Genomic DNA, 7,106 nt, shown 5'->3' with positions numbered 1-7,106 from the left:
TCAATATCTCTATCACACATATTTAAACAGGTGTAGCTTTATATTTCCTTAGCCCTAGAATAATCAACAAAATAGTTTTCTTTAATTTTTTGTTCTTATCCTGCTTCACTGCATAGCTCACATCTTTAATTCAATGCACTTGTTTGTGGGCATTGATGTACATCTTAGATAGATTCAGAAAATAATATGTGTGTAAATACAATTGAGCACAAATTGACAATGAAAGGGTAGAAGAAAAAATTATGTTAGATCATATCATGGAGGAAGCCTCAACTGGCAAACTACTAAGAACCCTGACAAAACCTAACTATCACCCTGCCATGCTGTCCCTTTGACTCATAGAGACCATACAGGACAGACTGGAACTGCTTCTACAGGCCTCAGGGATGAACAGCTTTCTGAGAGCAGAAAATCTCATCTCTTTCTGGTGGAGAAGCTGGTGGGTTTGAACAGTTGCTTTTTTTTTCCCGTGGTTTTTTAAATTGATTAATTTATTTTTATATTTATGATCATTTATTGGGGGCTCGTACAGCTCTTAAACTGAACCATACATCAATTGTAGCAAGCATATTTGTACATACGTGGCCATCATCATTACCTAAACATTTACTTTCTATTTGAACCCTTGGTGTCAGTGTCTCCATTATTCCATATCTCAGTTTCAGGTGTCCTTTTCTTGTTTTAGTATAGTTATTTTATCATGTTATATTACTCATTTGAAGAATGAAAGCAGCATATGTACAGACATGCCTGATTCAATTGATGTATGGATTGTGATGAGCTGTACAAGCCCCTGGTAAAATGATTTTTTTAATTAAAAACTGAAGAATTGAACTGTTTTTGAGATTAGCAACTCAAAGACCAACTCACTATGCCACCAGGACTCAAGAAATATGCAAAACAGGAAATTCAAAGGATATGTTTCTGTTCTACTGTCACCAATGCAGAGTGATAAAATATATGACTAACCACACAGTGAACACCCAAGTGTGCTTTGTAGTTCCCTTGGCCTTGGCACTGTGCTAGAACAATGTCTGGTCTTTTCCTGTGCATGGAAAGGCACGTTCATCCTTTCAGATGTATTCAAAAGGCCAGCATATCTTAAAATATATATATGACTAAATACTACACATTCTCTTGCTTAATTATATCCAGGAGATCTTTTTTATTAGTTTCAATATGATAAAATTGAAGTTTTTTCTCATTATTATTTAGTTTATACAAAATAGAATGTGTCATATATTAATGGTAACCCTGCTGGTGACAAAATCCCTCATAGATTAAAAATATGTATCATCTGTGTTCTCATATCACTAAAAAAATCTCCAAAAACCACACAATTCTGATTGTCCATCATGTAAATAAGAAATTTAATGCGTTTTTTTTCTAATGAGTCTATGGACAAACAGTTTTACTGGAAGAGGGGACCTGTTGTCCGTGGTGTCCCTCCCTTTTCACCCCAGTCTGCAAGGTCTCTGTGTCTTTGCCAGCAAGCTCCACCATCAGCGACCAGAAACAATACACCGACTCCACTCAAGACAAAAAACGACATTTAATATTTTAAGTGAACTCTTTCGTATATATGTTTTCTTAATGCTTAGTGTATGCCGAACTTTTTTTCCCTATGAACACAACAGAAAAACTCTCTTGCTCTTTTGAAAAGCCTTACCTTTTTAGGGAGGAAATAAGAATTTATAAATAATTAAAACAAACAAAATAAGTAAAATAATATTTACTGTCATCAAATTGATATTGGCTCAAAGTCTAATGAGTGAAACTGCTCCTAGACTTTCTGAAACTGAAAATTTTCTATGGAAGCAGGCAGCTTCATCTTTCTTCCACAAAGTTGCTGGTGGACTTGAACATCCAACCTTGAAGTTGACTGCTCAACACTTAACCCACTGTTCTACAAAGGTTCTTTTGGTAAGTGGGGATATACAACAAATAAATCAGTAGGAGGAGAAAGATATGTGCTAAAAGTTAAGGTTGTTGTTTAAAATATTGAGTGGTTATTAAAGATTTTATCGATACGGTAGTATTTTGGAGAGACTTCCAGTGCAAAAACTTTAACACAAAAGAGAATATTGTTGATCTACTGTAGAGCAAGCAAGGCAACTCAGCTAGAAAAGAATGGGAGAAAGGAAGAAGCTTGCTGAGATTTCAGTGGTAGTGAGGGCTATGCCAGATTGATTTGAGAACTTTGGTTTTGATTGTAATGAAACATGAAATCCTTGCAAAAGATGTGCTCTTACTGTGCAATGTTGTGTACCCTTCTTGAATGGGTGTAGGTGGCAGTGGGGGAATCATTGGAGAAGCTTGGATTATAATGCAGAACGGAGGCGGTAGTAGACTGGGTCAGTCGAATGCCTACTACCTACTGCAGATAATAACAGAAACTCAGCTTCAATATCTAGAAAATCAGTGGATTCGATATAATGGTGTCATGCTATTTCAAACCTTAATTTCCTATTAACTTTTGAGAGTAATATAAAAGAAAGTCTTAAAGTAGAAAATTAGTGCAATATGAAAAATCAAAATGTTTTTATGTATATTAAGAGGCATGCAAATTCTGCTTCTTTAACCACATATTTGTTTTTGTAGAACTGCGATGAAATTGAGGCACTATCTGTCACAGTCACAACAGAAGACAGATGCCACATTCAAATTAGGGGACTTTGAAGATAATTTATAAATAAAGGAACTAATTGCTAAGGTGTTTGGGACGCATAATAGTGAGTGCAGGCATCTGGGCCAGCAGCCATGGAACAGTCTTCACTACTGCGCCCAAATGACTAAAGGGGAGAAACATCTATGGAATTCAAAAGCAGGGGAGTCACAGAAAGCAAGTCCCTGAGAGGGTGAATTATATGCCATGGAAAGAAACAATAGCCTATAGTTAGCTCACAGAAGTGGATCAAGATAAATCAATATGCAACTCACACAATCCATTCTTCTCTTGATAGTCGGCTGCTGGAGCCCTCCAGGACCCCCAGAAGATGCACCTCTCCACATACATTACAATCCCGGGGAAGAAGGCCAAGGCACGAGTGGGGAACAGAACAGCAGCATTAATGTTACACTTAGCAGTCCAAGGCATACCTGAAAGTGTCACCAGGACAGGGATCCTGGCTTGATCTATCTTCCTCCCCAACTCCACCCATACTACATTTCCCTCTTTCCACCCATACCGCTCTTTATGTTCCTTGAGTTGGTCAAGCTTGCACCCAACTGAAGGCCTTTGAACTTCCCCGTAGGGATATTTCTTTTTTTAAACATTTTATTAGGTACTCATACAACTCTTATCACAATCCATACATATACATATATCAACTGTATAAAGCACATCTGTACATTCTTTGCCCTAATCATTTTCAAAGCATTTGCTCTCCACTTAAGCCCTTTGCATCAAGTCCTCTTTTTTTCCCTCCGTCCCTACTCTTCCCTCCCTCATGAGCTCTTGATAATTTATAAATTGTTATTTTGTCATATCTTGCCCTATCCAGCATCTCCCTTCACCCCCTTTGCTCTTGTCCATCCCCCAGGGAGGAGGTCACATGTAGACCTAGTAATCGGTTCCCCCTTTCCAACCCACTCACCCTCTACATTTAAATTTATGCTCCGATGTGATAAATTATGTTGTCTTCTTTAGACTATTTGATGAAAAATAAGAAATTATGTCTATCCTCTGTCTCATTTAAGAATAACACACTTTTCTTCTTTATTTTTCCTTACATTTATCACTATTAGTGTAGCATATGAAAACATATTTTACTTATTTATTTCTTTACAGACTTTTAAATCAAACAAGCTCTTAAATTCCATAATGGCAGGGATTTTTGTCTTTTTTGTTTACATTTCATTCCTAGGATGAATACCCATGTAAATCTTTTGAAACTCATTCAATTTTCTGTTTAAAAAATAGGATCCGACAAAGAGGCCACTGTGAGTGGATGACATTATTATACATATTATTCTAAATAATTATCAATAATAACAGAATAAAATGCAGCAGGAAAATGAAATCAGAACCAGTCTATCAGTTTAACTGTCTGGTGGCTCATGTACTTGCTGGACGCTGGACACTACTCCACAGGCATTTTAATACCAGCAGCCACTCAAAGTGGACAGGTTTCAGCAGAGCTGAAAAAAATTGGGGGTTGTCTTTTAAAAATTAGTTGTTGAAAAATCTTATGAATAACACCATAAAATTACCTAATGTAATTCTGGTGACCAAAATCTGACTCTTCAAAGCAAAGTCACCTGTGATGGCATGGACAGGGCAAAGCTTAGGGACCTTCACGATCTTCATGACACAACTCAAAACACAAGGAAATAGCTGTACCCAAAAAATTAATAATAATTAGAGTGTGGGGTGTACAGAACATGAACATGGGAGACAAAAATGGGAGACAGTTGAAATGAATGAGTATTGGCCTAACCGGATCAGACAAACGCATGCTTTACTAGGCTAATAGAAGCAATAGTCAAGAGATCCAAAGACACGTTGTATAGGTAAATCTGCTGCACAAGACCTCTTTGGAGTATGGAAAAGGGGCACCTGACTATGTTCAATTGCTTTGTATGCATGTGAAAGTTGGACCTTGAGTAAAGAAGATAGAGAAATCAATGTATCTGAATTGTGGTCCAGAAGAATTTTCAGAGTACAATGGACTGCTAAAAGGACAAATCCATCTGTTTTGCTAGAGTCATCCTTAAAAGCAAAGAGGGGGAGAATCCCTCTTACTATTTGTACAGATTGCAGGAGAGACCAGTTCCCGGAGCAGGACCCTATGCTTGGTAGAGTTCAGAGGCAGTAAAACAGAGGAAGAACTTCAAGGGGATCGATAGACACGATGTCTGCAAAAATGGGCCCAGCAGAGGAAAACCAACTGTGGATATGGTGCAAGACAGTGCAGTGTTTCTGTCTGTTGTGCATAGGTTGCTATGGGTTGGAACTGACTCAATGGCATCTAACAAAAACAAATGAAGAATTGAAGAGGGATGGTGATGAATTCATTATGAAAATGAATATTTCCAGATCTAACCTGGAGTACAGTGATGTCGATGAGAACATACTATACCTGTGTTTATAAAGAAGACCAGGAGACCTGGTGACAGAGGGGGACATTAAGTTGGTATCTATAAGCAATAGCTTGAATCTTCCAGATGAAGTTTTCTGCTCCTGTAAAATATTTCAGCTGAGGAAACTCAAACGTTATTCCTACTTGCCTGCAGGGTTGCTATGAGTCAGAATTGACTCGGTGGTGGTTTTGTTTTGTTTTCCTTTTTCTAAGGAAGACCAGTTAGTATGGCAATTATTGAAGCTTGCACTCCATTCACGAATGCCAATGTTGAACACATAGAAGATCATTTTCTGTAGTCAGAAATGAAACAAACATGTAGTCAAGATGAATTAATAATTACTGGTGATTGACAAGGCAAAATCATAGACAAACAGGAAGGACAAGGACTTTTAAAATATGGCTTTGGTCATAGAAATGATACCTGATATTACCTGAGAGAATGTTACAAGAATAGTGACTGATTTTCTGCAGATATGTCTTTGGTGACATCAATGGCGAGTATACATCTAGACCTTGGTGATGGAATGCACAGGGTTCACATTGAGGACAAGAGTGGAAAGAGAAGACAGAGAAGTTCAATATCGTCAGTAAGAACAGGGTCAGGGCACTAATGCATGAAAAGAACACAGAGGCCCACATGAAATTTCAAGGTGAAGTTAAAGAAAATGAAAATAAGTCAACAAGAGCCAAAGTAAGACCTTTACTATATCTTAGTCGAATTTAGAGCAGTGGTTTTCAACCTTCCTAATGCCATGACACTTTAATTCAGTTCCTCATGTTGTGGTGACCCCCCTAACCATAAAATTATTTTTGTTGCTACTTCATAACTGTAATTTTGCTACTGTTATGAATTGGGCGACTCCCATGAAAGGGTCATTCAACTCCCAAAGGGGTCGCCACCCACAGGTTGAGGACCACTGATTACGAGATTATCTGAAGAACAGATTTAATGCATTAAGCAATAACAACTGAAGCAATAAGATAACAAAAGAAAGAAAAAACTACACAAATGGTAGGGAATGTAAAGAACAGCATACATGAAGAAAATATTTCATTATAAACACAAGGAAAAAAAGACCAAAAAATTAATGTCCGAAGAGACTCTGAAATGTGCTCTTAAATGTACTATCATGTAGTGAGGAAATGGTGATAGAGCCATGTCTGTCCTCCTCTGGTTACATAGAGAAGCCTCCAGCTTCACATAAACTCAAGGCAGAGGTCGGAGGTGCCGCAACCCTCCATCCACTTTGACCTAATTCTGACACCACTTAGCTCTCCCGCAGAATCTCTGTTGTGCTGAATAATATATTACAAAGCCACATAGAACTCAGATTACTCACAAGACTGGGGGTTAGTAAGGAAGCTAACAGTCCCTATGCTGGCAGGCATGTCTCGTTCTGGCCCTCAACCTCTCAGCGACAGGGTCTCAGTGGGCAGACCACTATTCCACATCACTGACTCGGTACTGCTCCCCTGCTCTGCTTCATGGCTTTGATATGGAAGCCTCTGCTATCTTTGCGAATTCAGGCAGAGTTCATGTGCACACTCGACTGGGGGCTCCTCTTGTTTGGTCTGCATGGGGTTCCTTTTCTTCTTCTGCAAGAGTTCACTTTGATACCCCAATGGAATGTAAAACTGACCCAGCACTCCTATCAGTGTTTCTAACTTCATTTGCTTTATTCCACCCAGAGTTGGATGGGAGTTATAAAAAACATGGATAGAACCAAATATACCAAATAAATTCACTTCACAACAAGTAGATAATGTGTATGGAAGAAAAGAGGAGTTGAGAGAGTTGAACAGATTCCATAGATTGAGAAGACAAAGTAAACAATATTAATGCAGTGTGCTATATTTGAAGTTAGGAAACTAAAACGGAAGACTGTAATCAGCATTTTTAAAGCTGAATGAACTGAAGAAGAAAATCCTAAGCTTCTGGTTGCAATATTGAATGAGTAAGCACCAAATATGAAATGATATACGAAACATTAAATGAAGATAAAATAAGTCACTGTACCAAAT

The 7,106-nt window shown here is 38.0% G+C and overlaps 1 non-coding gene across 1 annotated transcript; it reads left to right on the top strand.

Moving 5' to 3' along the window:
- The first annotated feature begins 968 nt into the window (after window positions 1-968).
- Window positions 969-1,102, top strand: LOC142437782 (small nucleolar RNA SNORA22). The gene has a single exon (XR_012782302.1). It is a non-coding gene; the product is annotated as a small nucleolar RNA SNORA22 (small nucleolar RNA).
- The last annotated feature ends 6,004 nt before the right edge of the window (window positions 1,103-7,106 follow it).

This window comes from Tenrec ecaudatus, chromosome 1 (assembly GCF_050624435.1).
Source record: "Tenrec ecaudatus isolate mTenEca1 chromosome 1, mTenEca1.hap1, whole genome shotgun sequence".
Taxonomy (NCBI): Eukaryota; Metazoa; Chordata; class Mammalia; order Afrosoricida; family Tenrecidae; genus Tenrec; species Tenrec ecaudatus.
Note: the sequence above shows the minus strand (reverse complement) of the source record. Positions and strands in the feature narration are given on the sequence as shown.